At 39.4% G+C, this 25,521-nt stretch overlaps 1 long non-coding RNA gene across 1 annotated transcript; it reads left to right on the top strand.

Annotated features, from left to right (window-relative positions):
• Window positions 1-1,900: 1,900 nt before the first annotated feature.
• Window positions 1,901-12,157, top strand: LOC110568425 (uncharacterized). Its single transcript, XR_002478710.1, has 3 exons — window positions 1,901-2,143; window positions 10,069-10,178; window positions 12,039-12,157. It is a non-coding gene; the product is annotated as an uncharacterized LOC110568425 (long non-coding RNA).
• Window positions 12,158-25,521: the final 13,364 nt, after the last annotated feature.

The following is a 25,521-nucleotide window of genomic DNA, read 5'->3' on the forward strand; positions in this document are numbered from 1 at the left end:
CCCTGCCTCAGAAACTCCAGACTGCACAGCTAGGAACTAGAGGAAGATAAGCTGAGCCCAATTGAAAGGAGCCCTTTATTGAATTTTATAGAGTAAATTAATCTAATCTTACCACCCCTGAAAGTGAGATGGATTAAATTCTCAATTGCTTCGAATTAATCTCTAAATTGCTTCAAGAACACATTTGATAAATAACAAATTCATGGTGTATTACACAGAAGGTAAGAGATGTTAAAAAAATCAAACTGACATTTTTGTGTATCTTTGATTATTTTGTTGATGTCTGTCTTAATCTGCTGCTATAACAGAATACCTGAGACTGGGTAATTTATTAAGAAAATAAATTCACTTGGCTGATGGTTCTGGAGGCTGAGAAGTCCAAGATCAAGGGGCCTCATCTGATGAGGGCCTTCTTGTTGTGCCATCCCATGGCAGATGGGCAAGGAGAGGGTGAGAGAGAAAGGACCAAAGTCATCCTTTGATCAGGAGCCCACTCACACACTAGTTAATCCAGTCCCATGATAATGACATTAATTTATTCACAAGGGCAGAGCCCTCATGACCTAATCACCTCTTAATGGTCTCACCTCTCAGCACTGTTACATTAGGAATTAAGTTTCCAACACATAAATTTTAAGGAACACATTCAAACCATAGCAATGTCAGAAAGAGTAGCCACAGTTTCCAACAAAGTTATCTGACATTATTTTGGTAAAAGTTTTCTGGCTTAGAGAATTGTTTTTTTCATTGCGTAAAATTTCAGTGACACTCCATTTGCATAAAATGACTCATAAATACCATCTGTTTATAAATTAAAATGAAAAATACTGTTGTTACTAGATCAGAGTATTTGATTTTGATAAGACATGCAATGTATACATTGTCTAGAGGCTAGGAATATATCTAGATGATTTCTGTATGCAGAAGTCAGGGTCATAATAAAGAAGATGATCGCCTTGGCAAGCTCCACAGCATGGTTTTTATTAGTATTTCCTATGTCTGTGGTGTAGGAGGAAAATACTTCTATGAATGCAAATCAAATTGCATTGACCTAAAATATTGCTTATTAAAAAGTTCAAATTAAAACAAAACAAAACAAATGGAATTTACAGACAATTTTCTCAGTCATAGATGGATTCTGCCTTATTTTTATTAGTTATGTGTGTTTTAACAAAGCATTTAAAATTCCTAGCACTATTAAGATATCTCTTTACATGCTTGTGACATTACCTGGGATAATTCAGCTACATGAACAAGAAGCTCTAATATTTTATGATTCAGGAATCCAAAAACAATGTTTTCCCTAAAAACAACCAAAAATGGCATGTTTTAAGAATAAATAAGTAAAAATATAAGGGCATCAATGAGATACTGCATGTTAAACTACCCATGGAAGATCTTTGTATGATGTTGAGAATTAGTTTCCGATATATCTTGTGTTATTTTAAACACATTTTCTTGTATCTAAAATAAACTTATTTAAGACATAAATGTCCTTCTGAAACTTATGTACTTCAGGTGTTTTGAGTCAAACATTGCATTATCAAATATTATTTCTTTGATATTTCAATTTATTTTTAAAATTGCCTTTCTTGTCTCAGAGAGAAAAGACATTCTCCCTACATTCCAACAATTGTTCTGTGAAAACTCAGTGTTGGTTGGAGATCAGACAAGTGTTTCTGATAGCTCTCCCTGGCTTGTACCCTGTCTGCTGGGACCTAGGGCCGGTGGAGCTGTGACTGCAGACAGAAGACTGGCTCCTTCTCGTGGGCTGATTTTTGCTGTCTGGGAGAATTTCGCTCTGCTCTGCATCTTCTGCCTCACCTGGAGTCCTACATGTATCCTAGAAAACCAAGTTAGAACATCAAACACACCCCCACAGTTTGACCCTTTCTGGTAATCTTAGAAACCCAAGCACAGAGTTCAGAGAAATGTGAGCACCTGTACGAAGGGAAGATGAGTACAAAAAAATGAGTGGGATTCCTCTTCACCATCCCTAAAACCATGGCAGTATTTAGCAGCATCACTGATGAGGCTGGTCTCAGAACCGTGCAAACATCTGCCCTGCCTGGCCTCTCAGTGAGAAAGCTTCTACCTCTTCACAGATATTTCCACAAACTTGCTGTCCACCTCCCTGTTACAGGTTAGTAAACTGACCAAGGCTTTTATTTGAAAACTGAGGAGACTCCTCCTTAGTTAAATAATAAAGAAAATTCAAGATACCAAACACATGCCGAGGAATGAAATAGCTGCATCAGAATAACAGATTCTGAGGCAACATTAGATTCTTTCTGAGCATGCAGACAGTTTCAATTGAGTGTTCATTTTCCCTGAGACTCCATTTTCCATCCTGAGTTAAATGTCTAAAGGTCGAAGATAGACAAAGATGACTTCCTGAGGTTCCTTCCAGCTTCTAGATCTTGGAGCCAAGAGTTTAAATAATTTTGTTCTTAAAGTGGAACCGCTTATTTCTAAAACATTAAATGTATGATACGGCAGAAGAGTTAATAGTCCTTGAATTTATTACCTCCTTCCCACTTTCAAGAAATACCTGACCTTCTCTTCCAGGGCAGGGGTAATAACCTCATTCTCTCAGGATTCACAGTGCCAGGCTTAAAGTAGGGACAGCACATTCTGAACTGACTTGAAATCACACCTTTGGATTACTTAATAGTTAAGTTCCACACAAACCTTAGGTACCCGAAGAGGGCTGAGGATACATCCTCCAAACAAAGACTATTTTAAAATGATGCAGATCTGTGCATCCTGATGCAGGTAGACCTCTAAGAGATCTTGAAGAAAAGAAAGCGTGGAACAATACTTCTTCATATGATTTGGATTATGTTGTTTAAAAGAGAAGCAACCCCAAACTATTTGTCTCTTTAGGTCTGTATCTCTGGATGCAGATGTATTAGAGAGGCGGCAACAACAGGAACGCTACCCAACGCACTGACGGCAGTGGCGGCCTCTGAGAGAGGACGGACTCGGAACTTTATCTGACCTTTGTATTTTTAACAACCAAAATTTATTAATTCAGTACTTGTGTTCCTAAAAGTAAGCAAAATGAAAAAAGAAGGTTTAACAAATTTCTAATCACCAAGATAATTCAGACAAAATAAGCAGATAGGTCAATGTTTTATAGTTTATGAAAGCAAGGTGGAAATGCATAAAATCCGAGTACCACGGAAAGGATAACGTTGGGCATTCTTCAAATGCATCTTGTTGTTCGAATGTACTCTGAAAGGTGGTATAAGTTAGCAGAAGTCACCTTAACATGCAGCAAATGCCAAAGCAGAGGCATTTGAAGGAGTCACTTATTTTAAAAACAAATCTTAAAGGCACACGTTTAAACACAGAACTTAATATAGATGTGTATTTACATTGAAAAATAATTTTCATTTTTGAAATATATTCCTTTTTTGGAATTTAATAAACAGGTGAAAGAGATTTAGACTATAAAAGGAAAACTCAATTTAAGTTTAAAAAAATTTGATGTTAATGGTTTTTGTGGGGATTTGAAAATTATCTAAAGATTTTGATGGAAACCTCTCCGCATGAATATTTAACAAAACATCTACAAAGGGAAATTTTATCTTGGTTGAAAACGGAATTTTTCCACCCACCCTATCAATATCTTTTTTCTTTATGATTTTGTTTAATTAGTTTAATTTTTTTTTGTAAAACATTTCATGGCCACTGCAGAAATTCAGAAAGTACAAAAAGCAAAAAGGAAAAAATGAAAATATTCACAATTTAACTAGAAATATCTATCTTGGATTATGTCTTTGCTAACTATCTTATGCATATATGTATACATATTAAAATATTTTTCAAAAATAATTTTAACTAATGTATTGGAACATTTTTCATGCTGTTGGTTATTAAATATTTTTAAACTTGGAGACAAGAAGGCATCTTGTTCATCAAAGTTCTCTAGTCGAAAATTCACTTAATAAAAATCATTTGTAATCTCAAATCGCTCACTTTATTTGCTCCTCCCAAAATCTGGTGAGGGAGGAGGTGCAGGCACAATTGCAGGGAATGGAGCCAGAACGGGTAACATTCCTGGCGAGACAGCAAAATCAGAGAGTGTCCACGAACTCCCCAAGTTCATACTCAGCTGGTGAATAAAGGAGACAGGACCTGACCCCAGGCCTCTTAATGATAAATCCCAAATCCCACCTGCTGGACTATCACACTCCCGTGGCTTCCTCCCTTGTACCATTCAGGATTCTGTTCAAATGGAACCTCCTCAATCCCCCTTTCCCTTATCAACTTGTTTCTTGCTGTCTCTGTGAGGACCACAACACCAAGTTGGTTTCCACCTGTAGCCCAGCACCAAGCACAGCATCCAGTATATAGTAAATGCTCAACAAGAGTTTGCTGATTGAACACCACACCATGGTGTCACTGGTTCTCAACACAACCGCGGTTTGGTGAGCTGTCAAAAGAGATGACGAACACAGGCTCTGACAAGCTTGCATATCTGTTTAGGTTAATCTGAGCAGACAGACTGAATCAATGTACTGGTTAGATTAAATTAAATTCCTTATTTTACCTCTGAGGAGAATCAATAAAACAAAAGAAGATTATGAGAAGCTGATAAAACCACCATTATTGAAGTAAAAACAAACCCCAAAATAACAGCAGTTGATTTAAAAAAAAAGTTTGTTTAGTGAAGAAGAAAAAAATTAATCAATAGTTTTATACTATCTGAATAACCAGATGATAGGATAACCAGATCCTTGTCACTTCCTAATCAGTTATTTCTATGTATGTGTATGATAGAAAATATTGGAGTATATCTTTGCAGTTTATTATTAATTACTGTCCTTATAAGAATGGACCAATAGGAAGGCCCCCTAGTGGCCAGTTATCAACGACATCTCTCTTCTGTTGGCACATTGAAAAATTTTAACTAAAAACAGTCCTGTACACGGTTGCATTTCTGTTTAAGCACTATTTGTCAAAAGCACTTTTTTTTAAAGAAACCAGCTTTTCTCACAAACGTCTAATAGTTATACATTTGAAACATTTAGTCTAAGAATTATTTGTCTTATGTTTACAAGCATAAGTAGTTTCTATATAAAGGTAAAGGAGGGCAAAACTGTATTTCTCTGTCTATCTTTTGACTACTTGGTCTATTTTAAACTTTTTCTTTTTTCTAAATATTTTCTCCAGTAATAGTCACCCAAATAAATGTGTAGTCACTGTATATTACTACACATTTCATACTGAAATGTCTTTATTAATAACTTTTCTCCAACTTTAGTCTCATTAGAATATAATAGTATAGTTTTAAGTTGATACATTTGAAAATAATTTATTTGAATATAGTTTATTTACAAGAATAATTGACTTCATTTTCAAAAACACATAATTATAATTTGAATACTGCTGGGGTAAATGTGATGTCTCCAGGAATTATAATACTGAAAGAAGTTAATTCTCAAATCTTAAAGCAACAAAAACTCAACTTACAGTTTTTGAAAATATAGGATATTTTAATTTTGAAAAATAATATCAAACTGTATACATTTTAAATATACTTAATATTTATTCTAAAACCCATTTTCTTAAAAATGAAATGTAATATCTGAAGCCTTTCCTATAATGATAATTATTGTTTTCTGCATTAGGTGGAAACATTTTAATGATTCTTTCAAAGGATGCAGTAAAAACAAAACATGCAACCTTCAACCGATTCTACCTTTGTACAAAGTGACTCTTCTTTCGCGATTCACATGTCATCTGCAGACTGACACAGTGCCATGGCATTTGGTAAATGTAAATGCAAATGAAAGACAGTGATGGAAAATGAGCGACCGGTGGATTCAGTTATTCCAGTACTCCTCCTCCAGTTTATTTTCACTAAGCTTTGCTATCTCATTTTGGATATTGTACTACTTCCAATAAATGAGTGGTTTTAATCATTTTCAAAAATGAAAACACACATAAGCCATGTATGCTCATATTTTTCTGAATCTATACAGAACTATGCAAAAGAAAAGAGAACACATCTTTCTCTTTCCAAAACACAGTTCTGTTTCATTACTAAATTTTTATGCATCATAATTTCTAGAGACCTCTTCTTGTCATTAGCGGAAGGTGATTCTGGCCACGTGAATTATTGTTAGTGAGATTTTTCAGGTATACAAAAAATAGAAAAAGACTTCCCATCCAGGTATTTTCGTCACTTTCCTAGTTTTGGTTGATATACTTAACATTGGGGCCATTTAGAGATCACTTGTGACTCAATTAAGGCAAGAATGAAAAACATTTCTTTAAAAGTTCCTTGAACTCAGTTAGATGGGGTCCCTATCTTCCCCTTCTCTGCCTGCACTTTTGTAGGAGATTGCATGTAACTATGAAATATTACGGCTTTATTTTAGTAACTTTATTTTGGGCTTTAGTTGTGGAGGAAGTGGAAAATTTTAAACAGTTTAAGCAAATGGATTAAAGAGTTCACCTCTGTGCTTCCTTTATGTGGGGGTAAAAGGTGAGCTCTCGGGCACTTCCAATCTCCTACCTACCCCTGGCCAGCCAGCAGTCCCCGTGCCATGCCGTATGTATGGACACAGGCTTTTGAGGTCTTTTCTGTTAGACTATATGATAGCCCAGAGTTAGAAGTGCAAAATGGAAACCTCTGATCATATGCTTATAAAAGGCAATTTCAGTGTCAGACCAGTGGACTGAATAAATATAGAAAGGATTTATTATGAAGTTCTGTAGTGATGCTGGCACCAGCAGCAAACTGCTGGGCAATTTTCTATCGCCAAAACCCAGGAACAAGCACAAACACTGAACCACTGTGTTCTTGGTGACAATAAGGAGAGTAGCTTTATGATTGGCTGGCATGGCCACAAAAGACACATGCTGGCATGTTTCGGGACATAAATGATAGATCTGCTGCTGGGAGTTTATAATTATTTAATCAAACCCAGACTGCAGGACCTGGAGAGACATTGTTGTCCTCCCAAGAGTGGAAAAAGGACAGAACTCAAACACTGACAGGCTCCAGGGGTACCTGAAGAGGAATGGGGGTGTGAAGGTGTGTCCTTTCCCTGGCCAGCCAGAGACCAGCCCAGGCCCAGTGAAGGGTCACTTCCCTTGGGCTGCATCTCCCTTGCAGCCAGGGCTGCTGGTAGGAGGTGAGTTACCTGTCATCCTCTTGATGTGCTGATGGAAGTGGAATTAATTATGTTTCCTTTCATGGAAGGAAACTTATGTCCTGCTCTGAACAGGAAACCACTAATTTGATCCAACTCTTTCTCCAACACACACACACACACACACACACACACACACACACACACACACTCTTACAAAGGACTCCTGCCAGCCGCTTGCATTGTGTGTACATAGTTTTAAATCCTTGAAGACTAAAAAGCTCCACCCCATTCAACCCTCATTCCTGCATCTGGAAAGTAAGATAATGGACCTGCTGTGGTCATGAAATATCCCTGGGCACTGGGTGTTTAGAGATTAGGGTCTGGGATGCCACTGGACTTTGCTCTTCAAATCAGCCTATAATTCCATCCCAGCCTGATGGAAAAAGCAAGTTGCGGATGGGGATGGGATTGAGGCTTTCACAAGCAATGATTGTGTGTTTTGGTGGAAAGAGAACAAATTACTAAATTAAATTAGCATTACATTTCATTCCTAGCCCCTAAGAGATTCAGAAATTTAAATAAGGTGCTCTTTTGAATTCGGTTGTTACATGTAAACTTTAAGTTTTTGTTTTAATGCTCCAAGAAATGGTGCATGAACTGATGATGTCATGATTTAAGGATCTTAAGTTAAAGAAAACTGGCATTAGAGAAAATGAATTCAATGTGATCTTGATATAACTAATCAAAGTGTCAATTCTTTTATTCCTCTTTCTGTACAGAAATGCTTTAAAGAGTGGATACTACCAGCCAAGCAAACAGGAAATCTTCCTCACCTCATCCTCTTTGCAATCCTATGTGTAATCTTCGCATTTGGGATATCATAAAACATTTACAATGATCCAAATCGATTTTTTTTCCTCTAAATATGATTGTTTTAAGTAGCTATGAAAATTGTACAAGTGGCACATTAATACATTTTCATTGTAAATAAAATGGTGAAGTAAGAGCCCCCTCATTGCCCCCACTTCATGGTCCTACTCCCTAACCCCAGAGGCAACCATCATAATAGACTGGGCATGTAGATTTCTTTCCCCCATATGTTCGTTCTTTGAAAGGAACAAATTTCAGAAACAAAGTATGGAAAATATCTAACCTTGTGCCACGATTATTAGGTTTTGATGTTTAAGAGGGAAAAATGCCCAAACACATAAAAGTGGAAAATCCCCAAACAATTTGGTAAGATATTCATTGTAGATTTCTTCATTCTGAGAAGTCCTCCAAAGGTTTGACAGACATACTTTCAAACATATGTAAAGACAACCCCACTTTTAGAAAATAAACTAAAAATGAGGTCAATTTGTTAAAAATTGTAAAATCTTTTATCAGTTTCCAAAGGGCGGAAAAGAATTGGAAAAAAATTAAACCATATTTCAACTACTCATGTCTTATGTTCAACCAGCTTTGTCGTTTTTTGGTCCTGCAGTGCACTGGCATAATTCTCAAACAGCTTCATGAGTTTGGGGATTTTAAACACAGTCTCTTGCCATGATATAAATCCATACTTAAAAAATGGTTGTTTGTTTTTAGTTGGCATTTTAACAGAATAATAATCTTCTTTTATTCCTTCTTTATATACCTTCAGTAATGCTAAAATAGTTTATATAGAATCTATAAACAAACAAAGATGTGGGCTTATTTTATAGGTTGCAGTCAACACTCTAATTTTGTTTTATAAATGAATTACGAGGAATCTAAGCTAGCAGAAGAGGTTGAGATGATGGTAATGAACAGTCTGCTTAAGTATAAAACGATCAAGCAAACACAGTAACAAAATTATCCAGAGCATCTTGAATCTTCCCTTTCATGCCCTATGAAGATCCCTGGGAATTTCCGTACTCATGTTGCAAGCACCTCCCCTGACTAATAACTTATTGTTTACAGTTGCTAGCCTGTGCTGAATTTCTGTAAGGGCATTAATTATCAAGAATGCCATTTTCTATTGCCTGTCTGAGTAAGCTCAGAAACAGGACGACATTTTAAATACACCTTTAGGCTATACTCTGGCTTAGCATGATGCTAAATTCAGAGAACAAAGGACAAACCAAACTGAAAAACCACCAAGCCATTTCCCTGGCACCACATAGGCAACTAACCCAGCCAAAGTATTGAACGCTCACATTTTATTTGTTGTGTTTTTAAAAAAATGAGATCCAGAGACACAGAGAGAGAGAGAGGAAAAAAAAAAAAAAAACAAGAGAGACAGAGAGAACTCTGTACCAAAAAGACACATGGTAATTCTACTTGAGAGGGTACTGTAGGTGAAATGAAATATTCAGTCCTTGACTTTGAAGAACACAGAAGACTAGATAAATTGTGTAAGATGAAAACAAAATTCTGACTGAGGTCGTTCTATGTTCTCTCTCTCTCTCACTCTCGCTGTGTGTGTGTGTGTGTGTGTGTGTGTGTGTGTCTGTGTTCCTGTGTGATGTTGTCTGTTCATCTTTTACAGGAAAATGGAACTGAGTGATATAGTTCAGTGAATTTCAACTTAGCCATTTTTATTCTTTTAAAGAAAGGTTTCTCTAAATATTAATAGCTTCATTCAACGCATTCACTCAGTAAGCATTTCTTCAACAATTGTAATGTTCCAGCAATATATTGGTAATCAATAGGACAGATACAGTTTGAAGGAGAGCATGGTATCGCAGGGGAGTTTGGAAATAAGAGGGCAGTACAGAGATGGAGAGGGCTCACGCATCGAGTTTGGGAGGCAGAAGGTAACAAAGGGGGATACTTGGATATACAGTAAGTGCAGGAACTCTTACAGATGGACAGGAGTTATCGAGGGAAGGGACGAGGGGAGGAGCCAAGCTGGGGCACTTGTAGAACAAGTCCAATACCCACATCAATGGGAAATAATGTTTGAGCAGCAGTATTGTTTTGTTCGCTTGCACAGCATAAGCCGTACTTCTTTGTCCTTTTCTGGAAATCATGAATGTGAGTGTCATATGCAGCATGTGTTTGCATAGTGGATGGAAGTTCTCCGTGGACCAGGCTTTCTCCAAGGTAAATCACTACTATAACGCCAGCATAGACAACCACATCTTGTTCTGAATGGGTGTCAGTAAGTATAAATGTCAAAGTTTATCCACCAAGTACAGTCAAAATATGATTTCTTTTAGTTTGAATTCATTGTTGCTAAGTTTACTGAAGTAAAGTGAAAGAATTCTCTAGAATGTTCTATTCTGGTACCATAGGAAGTAATTGAAACCCCAACTTGGAGGGTAATGTTTTTGGCCTGATCATGTCATGTTGCCTAAAAAGATTTTGGCTTCAGGAAGAATTTCAGAGGCCACATGTCAGTGAGTGTGTCCAGTCCTGCTGGTGGCCCTGCCTTGGGTGGGAGAACACACCTGTGGAAGTATCAGTGGGTTCCTTAATATCACTGGGCTTTTCCTCAGATGGAGAGAGACTGGTTGGAAAAGATAAGAAATGTTTTTGTAAAATTCTCCTAAATGTCGCTCCTTTCTTTATTAGAAATATGGTAGTTTCATTTCAAAGGAGAAAACTCTGTTGCCTATTCTTTAGTGTTGAAGAGGTGAGGTTGCATTTATGGGTTCCAGATCAATTATTATAAAGTTACACATGAACCTTGATCATATTATTTTAACCTTAACCAACCAGTGCAGCTAACTGGCTGGACTAGATTTTGCACTGAAGTTTTTTTTGAATTAAAGGAGAACCAGGTGAATCATCCCAATAGAAGAACATCTCAGATTTCTGCACAAATTCTGGCCTACCTCGTTGCTGGAGGCTTCTAAAAGAATAGAGAAAAATTTCAACTTTTATAGTATGGATCTTCCTTGAGGCCTTCCGGTAAGACTTTTGTGCAACATCAGCTATAAAGGAGACGGGGAAGGAAATTAGAAAATAAGAAACTAGATATAGGATGGCAAATAAATATCAACTCTGACAGATTAATGGTTGCTGCTAGGAGCACTGGGTTGGAAGGATCAGAAAGCTGCATCTGAGATCGCTGGAAAGAGCACCATGACTGATGATCACTGTCTGCCTTAGCTACAGAGCGGGATGCAGGCACAGATGCTACCAACGGTTGATAACATCCCCCATCTCATGCGTCCTATGAGTCTACATAGGCAAAATTTTTGTTTAGAAATAACTTTTTCAAAGATAGAAGAATATAAAAGATTACAGATTATAGAAAATTAGTGACTCAGACTGAGCTCTTTCTTTAAGACTGCAGAGTCTATTGGGGAGGCCAATAACGCATGTAACCAAATATAAGGTCACAAAGTGACTAATTCCAAGTAGGTTTGGATGTGGTTTGTCCCTGCCAAAACTCATGTTGAAATTTAATTGCCAATGTAGTGCTGTTGGGAGGTGGTACCTGTAAGAGGTGATTAGGTTTTTAAGACGGATTTCTTGAGAGGCTGGGTTGGTTTTCCTGGGAATAGGTTCATTCTTATGAGAGACAGAGCTTCTCCTTTTTTTTTGCTTTCTGTCATGAGTTGAAGCAGCCTGAGGCTCTCACCAGATGGGCTGCCAGATCCTGGACTTCCCAGCCTCCAGAACCATGAACTACATAGGCATCTTTTCTTTAGAAATTACACAGTCTTACTTACTCTGTTAAAGTAACAAAAATGGACTAAGGTGGCATGGGGGAAATATTCTGGAAAGGAGGGAATCAGAACTTGGCTTTAAAGGTTGAACAGTGGTCCAAAAGGCACAAGGGACAGACAACTAAAGGCCCTGAGATGGAGAAAGTCACAGTACCTTTGGAGTCCTGGATTTGTTGAAGCAGCAGATGAAAATACTGAGTTTTGGAGGGAGTGGGGAGGTGGAAGAGGGAGCTACAAACATAACCAGGACTTTAAGAACCACAAAGATTTGAATTTTGTTCTCTAGGTAATGGGGAGCCATGGAAATCTTTGAAGCAGAGGAGTGTCCTATTCAGAACTGTTGTATTAAATGATGATTGTGCAGCAGGGTGGAAGCTGAATTAGCAGGAGAAACACTGGAGACAAGGAAATTCAATTAAAAGTCTACTGCAAGAGGTAATGAGGGCTTGACCAAGGTCAAGGTCAGGGGCCATGCCTCTGTGGGAAGGGAAGCTGATGGGAAGCAGGGATAGCAGTGGTAGCTATCTCTTGTGTTCCAGGCCAGCAGGGTCTCTCTCTCAGTACCAGACCCACGCTGTGTTTCAGTAGGGATGGGAGGGCAACAGATCTTGCTCTGGGGGAATAGGTCAGCAGGCTTCTGTTCTGGGAAAAACATGCCTACCTTTATCTTTTTCCTAGCGCCTTGCCACCAACATGACCCTGACTGACATTTTCCTTTTTAGTCATGGCTGTACTTTTCCATTTCAATAAGATGCAACCCCAGTTCCATGGGGATTCCAGGGAGTCTGGAAGGGTGAAGTCATCTCCCGTCTTGGGATACAGCAGGCACATTTTTGCTCTGTTTTCAATCCTAGAATCTGGAAGTTGGGGAGCTTCTTAAACCTCCCATCTGGCTCCCCTTGGGCAAGAGAGAAAGGTATGCACACAGACCATCCACAATGCCAGTGGGCCTCTGATGGTGAGGAGGACAGAGGTTTGATGTGGGGAGCGGGGGAATAAAACTCCACGCCCTGTCTGTACTGTGGCTGTCCTTAAACCACAGCTAGAACAAAGAAGCCCATGTTTATTAGGCTGTATTTGAGGAGGGAAGCAAATTGGCACTGCATTGTCTCAGACCACTAAAATATTAAATTGCTACAGGAATAATACCTTGTCATGAAAGGGATCTCGTTTCATGTTAATACTTGCATATTAAATTAGGCTAATGCTATATTAGGCTTTTACAATACTGTGCTAATCCAGAGAGTGAATGAACTTAGATATGCATATTAGTATTTAGCTAAATTAATACAACCCACAGCCAAATGCTCCACCAACTATGAGCCTGATGTTCCTCACATGGTTGTAATTTACTGCAAATGTCTTCTCCAAGTCAGTGTCCTCCTTAGGAATTTTTATTGTCATAGTCCCTCAGTGTCAGATATTCCTGCTGCTGACTTAAATCATGGACATTTTAACCTAACCAAAATTAAACACATTTTGTAGCACGCTCAGATGATTCTGATGTTGTAGAACGGAACGTCTTTATTCCTTTGAGACATCTGGTACAGGCCACCAGTCCATGTGGGATCCCTTTCTTGCCCTGTCCAGATGTTCTGCCTTAAAGAGTGTTGCTGTGTCTGAATCACACCAGCCTGATTCAGGAGCTTAGTATGTGAAGTCAAAAGGGCTCTTTTCACAGATCCGTTGTTCACTGCCCCTTTCCCAAAGAGCAGGGAAAGGCTGTGAGGAGAATAGAGTGACGGAGCCTGTCTCCCTGTTTCACTCACAGATGTGGATATCCATCCAGACTTTCTTTTCTAAGCCCTCTGCAATCCATCCTGGCGTGGGGGTATTTGTAGTACAAGGATATTATTCTGAAATCTGTCAGTCTTCATGTTAAGTGGATTCTTACATGTTCACGCCTTGCTTATTTTAAAGTAAATTTATGTGTGGTCATAAGAGCATTCTGGAGACGGGGAGATTACTCCCTGAGCCATTGCACTCACTCAGAAAGAATGGAAAGGCGGAGAGTTTGGCTTGGCAGTTCCTGAGATGGGAGAGTTCCTTGGGGGCATTAGCCAGCTGTCCTGGTAGATGAAGGGTCTGGGACTGGTTAGACTGCTCCTAGTAGCTGCAATCCTACATAGGATTCACCTAGAACATCTCTACCTGAACTATGGACTGTGGACCAGCAGCATCAGCATCAACTATGACTGGGTTAGAAATGCCCTCTCTGATTTCATCCCAGACCCCCTGAATCAGAGTCTCCAGCAGGAATCTGTATTTTAACAAGCTCTCCAGGTGGTTTTATGAATGCTAAACTGTGAGAAGCATCAATCCAGGATGTGGAGTATGTTGTACCCTCAAACTATGGTTCAAACCCAACTTGCCCATCACCCTGATACAGTTGTTGCCAAGACAGCCTGTTTCACTTCCAACCTGTATGTTGGAACCACGCACGTAACCATGAATGAAGCCCAAGTTCACATCCTTTCTCAGCTCCTGACAGTCTTTCACAAGTTGCTGGGATACTTCAGAATTACTAGTTTAAAATATAGGGCTGAGAATGTGGTATGGAATTAAACATAAATACATTTCATAGTCAAAGACTCATGACACCCACAAATGTGCTGAAAAAGATTTATATTCAACCAGCAATACTTTACATTTTGATAAACTGTTTGAAAAATGTTTCCAAAGCTTATTATAAGAGATCATGTCATTTTTCTCTGCTCACTCGGTGGAGTAAAGGGTAGAGCTGATATTACTCTCATTTGATAGAAAAGGAACCTGAGGCCCAGTAGGATATGTTCCGAGAATAATAATTTTAATCTGGAAATCTTCCTATGCATTATCAGATTTCAGGCTGGGTGTGGTGGCTCAGACCTGTAATCCCAGCAGTTTGGGAGGCTGGGGAGGGAGGATCACTTGACATCAGGATTTCAAGACCAGCCTGGCCAACATGATGAAACCCTGTCTCTACTAAAAGAGAAAATACAAAAATTAGCTGGGCATGGTGTCAGGTGCCTGTAATCCAAGCTACTTGGGAGAGTGAGGGAAGAGAATTGCTTGAACTTGGAGGCAGAGGCTGTAGTGAGCCGAGATCACACCACTGCACTGCAGCCTGAGCAACAAGAACAAAACTCTGTCAAAAAAAAAAAAAAAATGTCAAAACCTTTTTGGTGGAGTATGTTGCTAAGGTCCACAGTCAGGAAGGAGGTCTATCTATTGAATCAGATTAGTCTGTCCTCTGGCATTCCATCTATGGGAACGTTCAACCCCACATGAAGTGGGAGGTCTGGTTCCCACACAGGCAACAGGGACAGAAGGAGCACATTCCCCATTTTCTGGAGTTCCACCAGGCACCAGGACCATCTTTCAGTGGGCAGATGACCCAATACCCACTGGAAGCCCAACAGTGTTTTGATTTTAATGACTCCTAAGCTGAAGACGTCCCAGTTAAACAAAGCTGGGCAACCACTCAGTAGTCAGTTAATACTTAGACTATTTAGTCATTTGAAACAATGCAATTAAGGATGAATCATGGCTCAGTAACCTACACAAAATCAAATTAACAAATGGGCAGCACTCCCTTTGGTCTGGGAGGATAATTCATAACCTCCCACCTCCAAGTTCCCTGAACCTGGTATAGATTTCAGGGCACTCACACTCTGAAGTCCTTCCCAATTCAGCACAGACTCCGTTGTGGCTCCTGGGTATACAGCTGATGACTAAAAGGAGAGGGCACTCTGTCCATGGAGGCTCCATGGACACTGATATTATAGGGAAGTGGATATTCGTGCAGACATCAGGATTACACAGACTACAAGCTAAGTCCCAGCTCTACCCTTTACTAGCAAAGTGACTTTGGATGGGTTATTTAATCAGTTTTCGGGTCCAAAATATTGAAATAAGAATAGTAACTTGTGTGTATGTATACATGTACATGTATGTGTGTATGTATATATGTGTGTGTGCTAGTGCATACATACACACATAACCACACACACATATACTTACACATTATCCAGTAGTGATAATTATTAATTTGTTATGCTTTTGAATCAAGTCTGTAATACCATTACAGTAGCATAACTCATTACCAGATAGTTTCCTATATTAGCTGTAAAACTCCAATTTTCCTCTTGATATTAAACTATGATAATTAATATATTTGAGACCTTGAATATTTTAAAGGGCTCATAGAAACCTGGAATGTAAAAGAAGTTTACCCAGTTTTGGGTTTTTTAAAATATTTTTTATATTTTAATCTTTGTGGGTACATAGTTGGTGTGTATATTTATAGGGTACATGAGGTGTTTTGATACAGGCATGCAAAGCACAATAATCATATCATGTAAAATAGGGTATCAATCCTCTCAAGCATTTATCTTTTGTGTTACCATCCAATTATATTCTTCTAGTTATTTAAAAATGTACAATTAAATTATTATTGACTGTAGTCACGTTGTTGTGCTATCAAATACTAGATCTTATTCATTCTTTCTGGGTTTTTTTGTACTTATTAACCATCTCCACCTCCCCACCATCCTCCCACTACCCTTCCCAGCCTCTGGTAACCATCCTTCTACTCTCTGTCTCCATAAGTTCAATTGTGATGTTTAGAGCCACAAATAAATGAGAACAAGAATATTTGTCTTTCTGTGCCTGGCTTATTTCACTTAGCATAATGACCTCCAGTTCCATTCACGTTGTTGCAGATGACAAGATCTCATTCTTTTTTGTGGCTGAATAGTACACCATTGTGTATAAGTACCACATTTTCTTTATCCATTCATCTGTTGATGGACACTTAGGCTGCTTCCAAATCTTGGCTATTGCTAACAGTGCTACAATAAATGTGGAAGTGCAGATAACTCTTCGATGCACTGATTTCCTTTCTTTTGGGTATATACCCAGGAGTAGGATTGCTGAATCATATGGTAGCTCTGCTTTTGCTTTTTGAGGAACCTCCAACCTGTTCTCTATAGTAGTTGTATTAATTTACATTCCCACCAACAGTGTATGAGGGTTCTCTTTTTTCCACATCCTCATCAGCATTTGTTATCACCTGTCTTTTGGATATAAGCCATTTTAACTGGAGTAAGATGATATCTCTTTGTAGTTTTGATTTGCATTTCTCTGATGATCAGTGATGTTGAGCATCTTTTCATGTGCCTGTTGGCTATTTATGTCTTCTTTTGAGAAATGTCTATTCAAATATTTTTTTCCTTTTTAAATTGGATTATTAGATTTTTTACTATAGAGTTGTTGCACTTCTTATATATTCTGGTTATTAACATATTTTCATATATTCTGGTTATTAATTCCTTGTCAGATGGGTAGTTTGCAAATATTTTCTACCATTTTGCGGGTTGTCTTTTCACTTTGTTGATTGATTTCTTTGTTGTGCAGAAGCTTCTTAACTTCCTGTGATCCCATTTGTTCATTTTTGCTTTGGTTGCTTGTGTTTGTAGGGTACTGCTCAAGAATTTTTCGGCCCACACCAATGGCCTCGAGAGTTTTTCTCCAATGTTTTCTTGTAGTAGTTTCACAGTTTTACACAATTTTTTAGAACTTGATCCATGGAAACATGGTGACTTGTCCAAGTTTGTGCCATTTGAGACAAAAGTGTGAATGGGATCTGTCCCCATCCAGTAATCAACTTCTCTGCAAGACAGAGAAAAGCCAGCTTTTCTCATTTGAAAAGTAAGATGTGCTCTCTACAGCAGTACAGTTCAGTAGAAATATAATGTGAGTTACATAAGTAATTTAAAATTTTGTAGTAGTCACATTTGAAAATGTAAAAAGCAGCAGGTGAAATTAAGTGTAAAAATATGTTCTATTAAATCCAACATACCTAAAATGCTACCATTTCAACATATAATATAAAATTTATTAATCACATATTATACATTATTTCTTGTACTCTATCTTTGAAATCCAGAGTGTGTCTTACTCTTAAAGCATCTCTCAATTCAGATGCTAAGTTTTCATCAGCTATATTTGATCTATATTTAGATTTCATAAAATTTACAGGCAAAAAGGTAGATCCCCATATGCAAATTATTCTAAACAAACTTAAAGCATTCCAATACCTAATTTATTATTGATTTTAATATTAATGTTTAAACTAACATTAATATTACATAAAAGGTAAAATTTAATACATCGGTTGCATTAGCCACTTTCTATTCAGTTACCAATATCAAATCTATTTGATTCAGCCACTATGGTCAGATTTTAGCTACAAGCAGTCAAATGCAATCCTAGTTAATAAATAGAATTTACAGCCAGCCAGGAAACCCGTCAGGCTACATTTGATTCCTTCCTCTTCACAGATTGCTACTTGTTAGAATCTCTTCTAATGTGGCATTTTCTGCAGGAACTTATCTTTGTCATTTCCATGGATTGGGCAACTATCTTTTTTCCTCTTTGTACAAACTGATTTTGTCACCACCAAGACATTTCCCAAGGAGAGAGATTATCTTGGCTGACTGAGGTCATTCTTCCTGGATGACCTGCAGAGTTTCCCACAAATAGCACAGATTCATCTGGCAAAACTAAAACTTACATGATCACAGTGGCACAGATTCCTGCTTATCCTTCAGACCAGAGGTCAAGCCTCATGGAAGCCAGGAGCTCAGAGCTTCCAAAAACATCAAATAGTTACCTACAAATGAAATCCATGACAGGGGTTGGCAAACTACAATCTGCAAGCCAAATTCAGCCTGCAGCCTGCTTTTGAAATTAAGGTGTTTTTTGTTTTTTTGTCTCTGAAACACAGACACACTCATTTGTTTATATGTTTTTTGTGTATATCTTTGCACTATAATGGCAGAGTTGAGTGGTTTAAGCAGAGACTATACAGCCCATGAGGCCTAAAATCTTTACTCTCTAGATCTCCACAGAAAAAGTTTGCCAATTTCCACCTTTAGGGTAACTAGATATGGAAGAAAGACATGACAGAGACTAAACAATAAGAAGAAATGACAACTCCAGCCCCATTTTACCCATGGCAACCATAGTCCCCATAGATTCTTGCCACATTCTGGAAGGTATATTTGAATGGTCCACTTTGTGAGGATCCTGAAGGCTCTTAACAACTTTCCTGAGATCACATCTAGTGATTGATGAAGCCAGGATTATAACCCAATTCCATCTGGATCTAAAGACCATGATTTGGCTTATTAATTCCTAATCATTACATTGTATTCCTCCTCTTAAGCTTAATTCAATCTCTACAGTAAATACTGAAGGTGAAAATAGAGAGCAGTATGTATGTATGTATGTTTGAGACAGAGCCTTGCTCTGTTGCCCAGGCTGGAGTGCAGTGGCATGATCTCAGTTCACTGCAACCTCCACCTCCCAGGTTCAAGTGATTCTCCTGCCTCAGCCTCCCGAGTAGCTGGGATTACAGGAACCCGCCATATCCACATAATTTTTGTATTTTTAGTAGAGATGGTGTTTCACCATGTTGGTTAGGCTGATCTCAAACTCCTGACCTCAAGTGATCCACCTGGCTCAGTAACCCAAAGTACTGGGATTACAGGCGTGAGCCACCCTGCCCAGCCAGACAGAGAGCATTTTAAATTTCAAAATGACTATGTGCTACAACTATCTGATCTTTGACAAACTTGACAAAAACAAGCAATGGGGAAAGGATTCCCTATTTAATAAATGGTGTTGGAAAAACTGGCTAGCCATATTCAGAAAGATGAAACTGGATCCCTTCCTTATACCTTATACAAAAATTAACTCTAGATGGATTAAAGATTTAAGCATGCGGCCTAACACCATAAAAACCCTAGAAGAAAACCTAGGCAATACCATCCAGGACATAGGCATGGGCAAAGACTTCATGACTAAAACACCAAAAGCAATGACAACAAAAGCCAAAATAGACAAGTGGGGGATCTAATTAAACATAAGAGCTTCTGCACAGCAAAAGAAACTATCAATAGAGTGAACCAGCAACCAATAGAATGGGAAAAAATTTTTTCACAACCAACAGATAGCAACCAATCTACCCATCAGACAAAGGGCTAATATCCAGAATCTATGGAGAACTTAAACAAATTTACAAGAAAAACCAACCCCATCAAAAAGTGGGCAAAGGATATGAACAGACACTTTTCAAAAGAAGACATTTATACAGCCAACAAACATACGAAAAAAAAGCTCATCATCACTGGTCATTAGAGAAATGCAAATCAAAACCACATTGAGATACCACCTCATACCAATTAGAATGGCGATCATTAAAAAATCAGGAGACAACAGATGTGGAGAGAATGTGGGGAAATAGGAATGTTTTTACACTGTTGCTGGGAGTGTAAATTAGTTCAACCATTGTGGAAGACAGTGTGGCGATTCCTCAAGGATCTAGAAATAGAAATACCATTTGACCCAGCAATCCTGTTACTGGATATATACCCAAAGGATTATAAATCATTCTATTATAAAGACGCATGCACATGTATGTTTATTGCAGCCCTGTTCACAGCAGCAAAGACTTGGAACCAAGCCAAATGCCCATCAATGATAGACTGGATAAAGAAAATGTGGCACATATACACCATGGAATACTATGCAGCCATAAAAAAGATGAGTTCATGTCCATTGCAAGGACATGGATGAAGCTGGAAACCATCATTCGCAGCAAATTTACACAGGAACAGAAAACCAAACACCTCATGTTCTCACTTGTAAGTGGGTGTTGAACAATAAGAACACACAGAAAAAGGGAGAGGAACATCACACACTGGGGCCTAGGGGGTGGGGGGCTAGGGGAGGAATAGCAGGGGGTGGGGAGATTGGACAGGGATAGCGTTAGGATAAATACCTAATGTAGATGACGGGACAATGGATGCAGCAAACCACCACCATGGCACATGTATACCTGTGTAACAAACCTGCACGATCTGCACATGTACCCCAGAACTTAAAGTATAGTAAATAATTAAATGACTATGTGGAAGAAAAAACTTTATTTAGCTCAGACAGGCCCACAACATAGCATGATGTGAATCTCCAAAGATTGGGGAGAAGAAAAAGAGATATGAGATCCCAAATCTGGGGAATACAAGTACCCCTGAGAATAGAGGGATAGATTCCTCTGCTCAAACAGGGCTACCTTCAGTGTCAAATCATGTGTATGGGCTACCCAAATAGCTCACCTTTCATTGGGTGACACAGCACCTGAAGTGCCACCATTAGCCCTTCAACTGAAAGATGCACTGTCACCAAAGGATGGTGCCAATCTGGTGGGAAGCCGCTGCAGGCCTGAGTCACAGGACTTAGTCTTTACTCCTCACCCTAGCTCTGTACAAGATAATCAGTGACTATGATAAGAATGAGATGACTTCATGCTTGATAAAAGAGAAGTAGTCAACAGATGGTAAGACAGAGGATCTGTGGGGAGGCCTGGGAATTTGTAGTGTATTTTTGGCCCAGGCAAGTCATACTGCAGGGGAGTGCATGTGGAAAGAGTTGAGAGTGTTTGAAGACTTCATGTTAGTCTAGTGTGAGCCCAAGGTAGGAGGCAGCCACTGGAAAAGGTCACACAAGAATAGAATTAGGAAGCATGGGCTGTATAATAAGGGAAAGGGCAGTATGCTGAGGCAGGGGCTAACAGGGACCCTAGGAGAGACTGGCTGTCTGGGAAGGCGTCTGAGAGGGTGACAGTTTAAACTAAGACCTAAGAGGTCAGTGGGAGGCAGCCTCTTAGTAAGTCGAGGAAGAGCATTTGAGAAAGAGGTAACAGCAGGGACAGAGGCTGGAGTGGGAAAAAGCCAGTTGAGAACTGAGGGGAGAGTATAGCTGGAGCTTTGTGAATAAAGGCATTGCTAAATTTTCAGGGAGACAGGAGGAAGATGTCGCGGGGCGTTAGCCAGTTTAGAGAGTTGGGTTTCCATCCAAGTTCAATAGAGAACGATTGAAGTGTTTCAAGCAGGGACAAGACAGGATAATTCATATTTTCTGCTTTGGCTGCCATGGGCATTAGAGGAGTCAAAATATCAAGGGCCAGCTACGAGGCTACTGCAATAATCCAGATGAAGGGGGATGACAATAGCACTGAGCAAAGGGTGGAAGGCCTGAGTTGAGTCCTGGAGAAACAAGTCTTAGGAAGCAACAGAGTGCTTGCCCTCTCACCTCCGAGGAGCTTGGACGTATTAGAGGGACTTAGCAGACTTACATCAGTCTTGCCCAGGAAAGAGTAAGTAGCAGTGGCAGAAAGCTATTGAGGAGAAGGTTTCCACTTAACACACAAAACTTCCAAGCAGGCGGGCATATCAGCTCATAGCTTGGGCTGCCTGGGGAGCAGGAAGTGTGCTACGACCAGAGATCTTCACCCACAGCCTGGATCCTGCCTTCCAAAGCATATTGTAGGTTAGGGCTTCCAAAATCTTATTCTGCAGCCTTACAAAATCAAGAAATGCTCTGGGAGCAAACAGTTCCGTAGTCAATTAAACATGAGACATATGGTATGAACTGTATCCGTGGTGGTCACCTCATGCTTGATCATGTTCATCAACACCACTGAGAATCCTGCTGCCAAGAAATTAACTCAGCAAAGTTTAAGCCAGAATTTTTCAAACTTATTTGGCCGTGGAACTCTATGTGTACCTGCCTGTTGATATTCTGTGAAACTAGTGGTCCCTGGAACACCCTTGAGGGAACATTACTGTAGATAATTTATATGTTAGCTGAAGAGTGGATTTCAACACATCTCCCAAGCCTATGGTCTGATGTTCTGTGTTAGGTCTTATTGATTCTTGTTTCTTTTCACAAGTCAGATATTTCTGATAGGACAGGAGTTCCAATGTGGAGAAGCATGATGCATGTAAAGAGTGTTGTCTGTGGATTTAAACTTTACTCTCACACTGACTAGGTCAGTGTTTTGAGTAATCTCTTTAATCTCTATGAATCTCTGTTTTCTCATTTGTAAAATGGGAAAAATATTAGTACCAACCACAAAGGTTGTAGGAATGCTTAAATTAAACACCATACATAAAGGATAGTAAGCATTCAATTAACGGAAGCATAAAATAAGGAAGGCATAGCCCTGGGGGTTACCATTACCCAGTAAACCAGGCTGATGGTTTTGAAAATTCAGCATGCACCCACATCAGCACTAGCATCCCTTGGAGGATGTGTTACAGCACAGGACGCTAGGCCCTCCCCAAGACCTTCTGATTCAATGGGCTGGAGATGGGGCCTGAGAATTGTGCTTCTAACAAATTCTCAGATGACGCTGATGCTTCTGGTCCAGGGACCACACTTTGAGAACCACTGGGCTAGATTGGTGTTCAAAATATCTGCAAACTCCTTTCCACTCTGGCCTACAGGCTTAATTTATAGGTTAATGAAACAAACCCAGAATGACTTTATTGTTATGTAATTTCCTTCTTGGGGCCCAAGCTCGTCTCTGAAAGAGTGCCCCTTCCCCACCCGACAGGTGCATTGGTGTGTACTGGGGAAAGACACAGGAAGTGGGAACACATTCCGGGAGGGGGGATCATGCTGGCCTGCACATGGTGAGGGCCCTTTGGTACAGATGCTCTGAATCAAAGACCTGTCTCCCATCTTCCCTCCAGGCCTGGCTTGGCTCCTGGAAAGGCAATTAAACTTTGGTTCCATTTTGAGCCTTTTTCCACCCAGTTAGGAGCCTCTCTGGAGGACTGTTCTCATTTCTGGGAGCACCTAAAAAGACAAGCCCATTTCTTTGGCTTGTCTCCATTAATCCCCATTAATCCCAGGGGTTTATGCATTGAATTTTTTTTAAATACCCACACTTTATTTGTGGATTCAAAGTGGTTTTGAAAGTTCTGACACTTTTCCTGGCACCGTGATGAAGACAGGGGCTGAGGAGATGATCTGAGTGGACGCAGTATTTATGAACTATGATATTTTCCAAAAACATCGGCATTTATATAAACAAGGGAACTAGGGTTTTTAATAAGGTAACCTCTCCAAGTCTGGCATACAAATAGAAAACATGCTTATTGTGCTTTCCTTGCACGTAGGGAATCTCATTGAAAGTACCCGGCACTCAGACAGTATTTTTGTAAACAGCGATGATTTTAGACTATGGTGAATTCTAAATTAGACACAACATATGTGATATTGCAATTCTTAATAATTTCCCTCTGTTTATTTTCATTTAAGGAGTGATAAATGGGAATGTCATCTTTGTATCACGTCATCCTGAAGGACTTTGCTGTGACAATTGTAATGTGGAGCCCGGAAGGGTGAAGGAACAACATAAAGTGCCCAGAGCAGATGGCCGATGGCTGGCCCCTTGCTAGTGCATGCCCACTCTCCCTAGCCCCCAAGTCCCTCACCCCCAGCTGGATTCCTGTCCTACCAAAGGAGCCTTGGAGCTTTTAACAATGTGCTAATACCTTCCTTTTAAATAACATCCCTTTTCTGGGAGGCCTAATGTAAATGGCTTTTACTCTTAAGTCTCCGAGAAGAGATGCTGGAAGAATGGCTTCTTCAAAGGCAAAAGGATCGCAAAAGGGCTTATACACCAACTGCATATAAACTTGAGCAAGTTGTTTAGACTCTCCACCTTAGTTTCCTCACCTGTAAAACGGGTGGTGGTTGCACTGGGGTTGCTGACAGAGAATATTTTCCTGCTGGGCCTCTTGAGAAGGATGAAATGAGACATTGTGATGTGTCCGGAATACAGTGGAAGCTCAGAAAATGGTAACTTCTTTCCTTGGCATTTCATTTGGTTTCTCATTATTTCCTCGCCATCCTCTCATGTGCTCTGAAATCATGGTTGGAGTTTTCATAAATGGTTTTACTGCCAAGTTTTAAGAAACAGCTTCTTTTCTGAGCTCTGAAGTTCTCAGGAGACACACAGTCTTCTAGCCAAGCTCATTCACTAAGACTCATCCATGTGAGTCATGGATTTTCTTTCTAGGACCTGAGCATGGTGAGTTCATTTCAACATCATCTTAATCCCATGTAACTAACAGCGGTAGAATCAATAAAACCCACGTGTGATGGGAAGACCACAAATCTATTTACCTGTTTGAATCAGGCAAGTACCTACCCTGTTGGTGCTCTCATTAAACTTCTGGGAAAACACTTTCCACACCTGGAAATATGAACTGGAAATCTCATCATGAAAGATTTTCTCGATAAATCCCAGGCGTCACTACATTGTGATTCTCAGGAAAGTCTGACCCTTCTTTCTTTCCGTCTGGACTAGAGTCAAAAGCATCTCTTAAATGAAAAATCATTTTCAGAAGGCCCAAAAATGTAGGGCCATTCATTCCAACTGCCACTGGATCCTTTTCATTGTGCCAGCCTCTTTATTCATAGCATTTTGTTTTTTTCAAAAAAAATCAAGGCTCAATTGACGTGCGGCCAAGTTGGTTGACTATGGGAAAAGAAAGTATTGTGTTAAAGAAGATTACAGTTGTTGAGAGCTGAAAAAAGTGTAAGAACTGAAAATGAAGGAAGCGGCCTGGAAATTATGCTTGTGCTTTTTTTTTTTAAAGACAGGATTGAATCAGTTTTCCAGGACCTTGAGTTTAATTAAAGTCAAAGGAATATTTCAAAGGTGAGTTAGAAAAACAGCGGGCAAGACATTGCAGTGGCCGGGATAAGAGACTATGGAGAGAGTTGTGGACAAAGCCAAAGGCAAGGAAAGGAACTGACCGGAAAGGAGGTGGGAACAGAGGGGGAGGGCGGGGGAAAGGGCAGCAGAGAAGAGGACAGGGGAGAGGAGGAGTCGGGGGAGAGTTTGTTAAAATGTTTTCATATATAAT

This window comes from Aotus nancymaae, unplaced genomic scaffold, assembly GCF_030222135.1.
Source record: "Aotus nancymaae isolate 86718 unplaced genomic scaffold, 86718_ANA_hifiasm-v0.15.2.pri h1tg000067l, whole genome shotgun sequence".
In the NCBI taxonomy this organism is placed as follows: Eukaryota; Metazoa; Chordata; class Mammalia; order Primates; family Aotidae; genus Aotus; species Aotus nancymaae.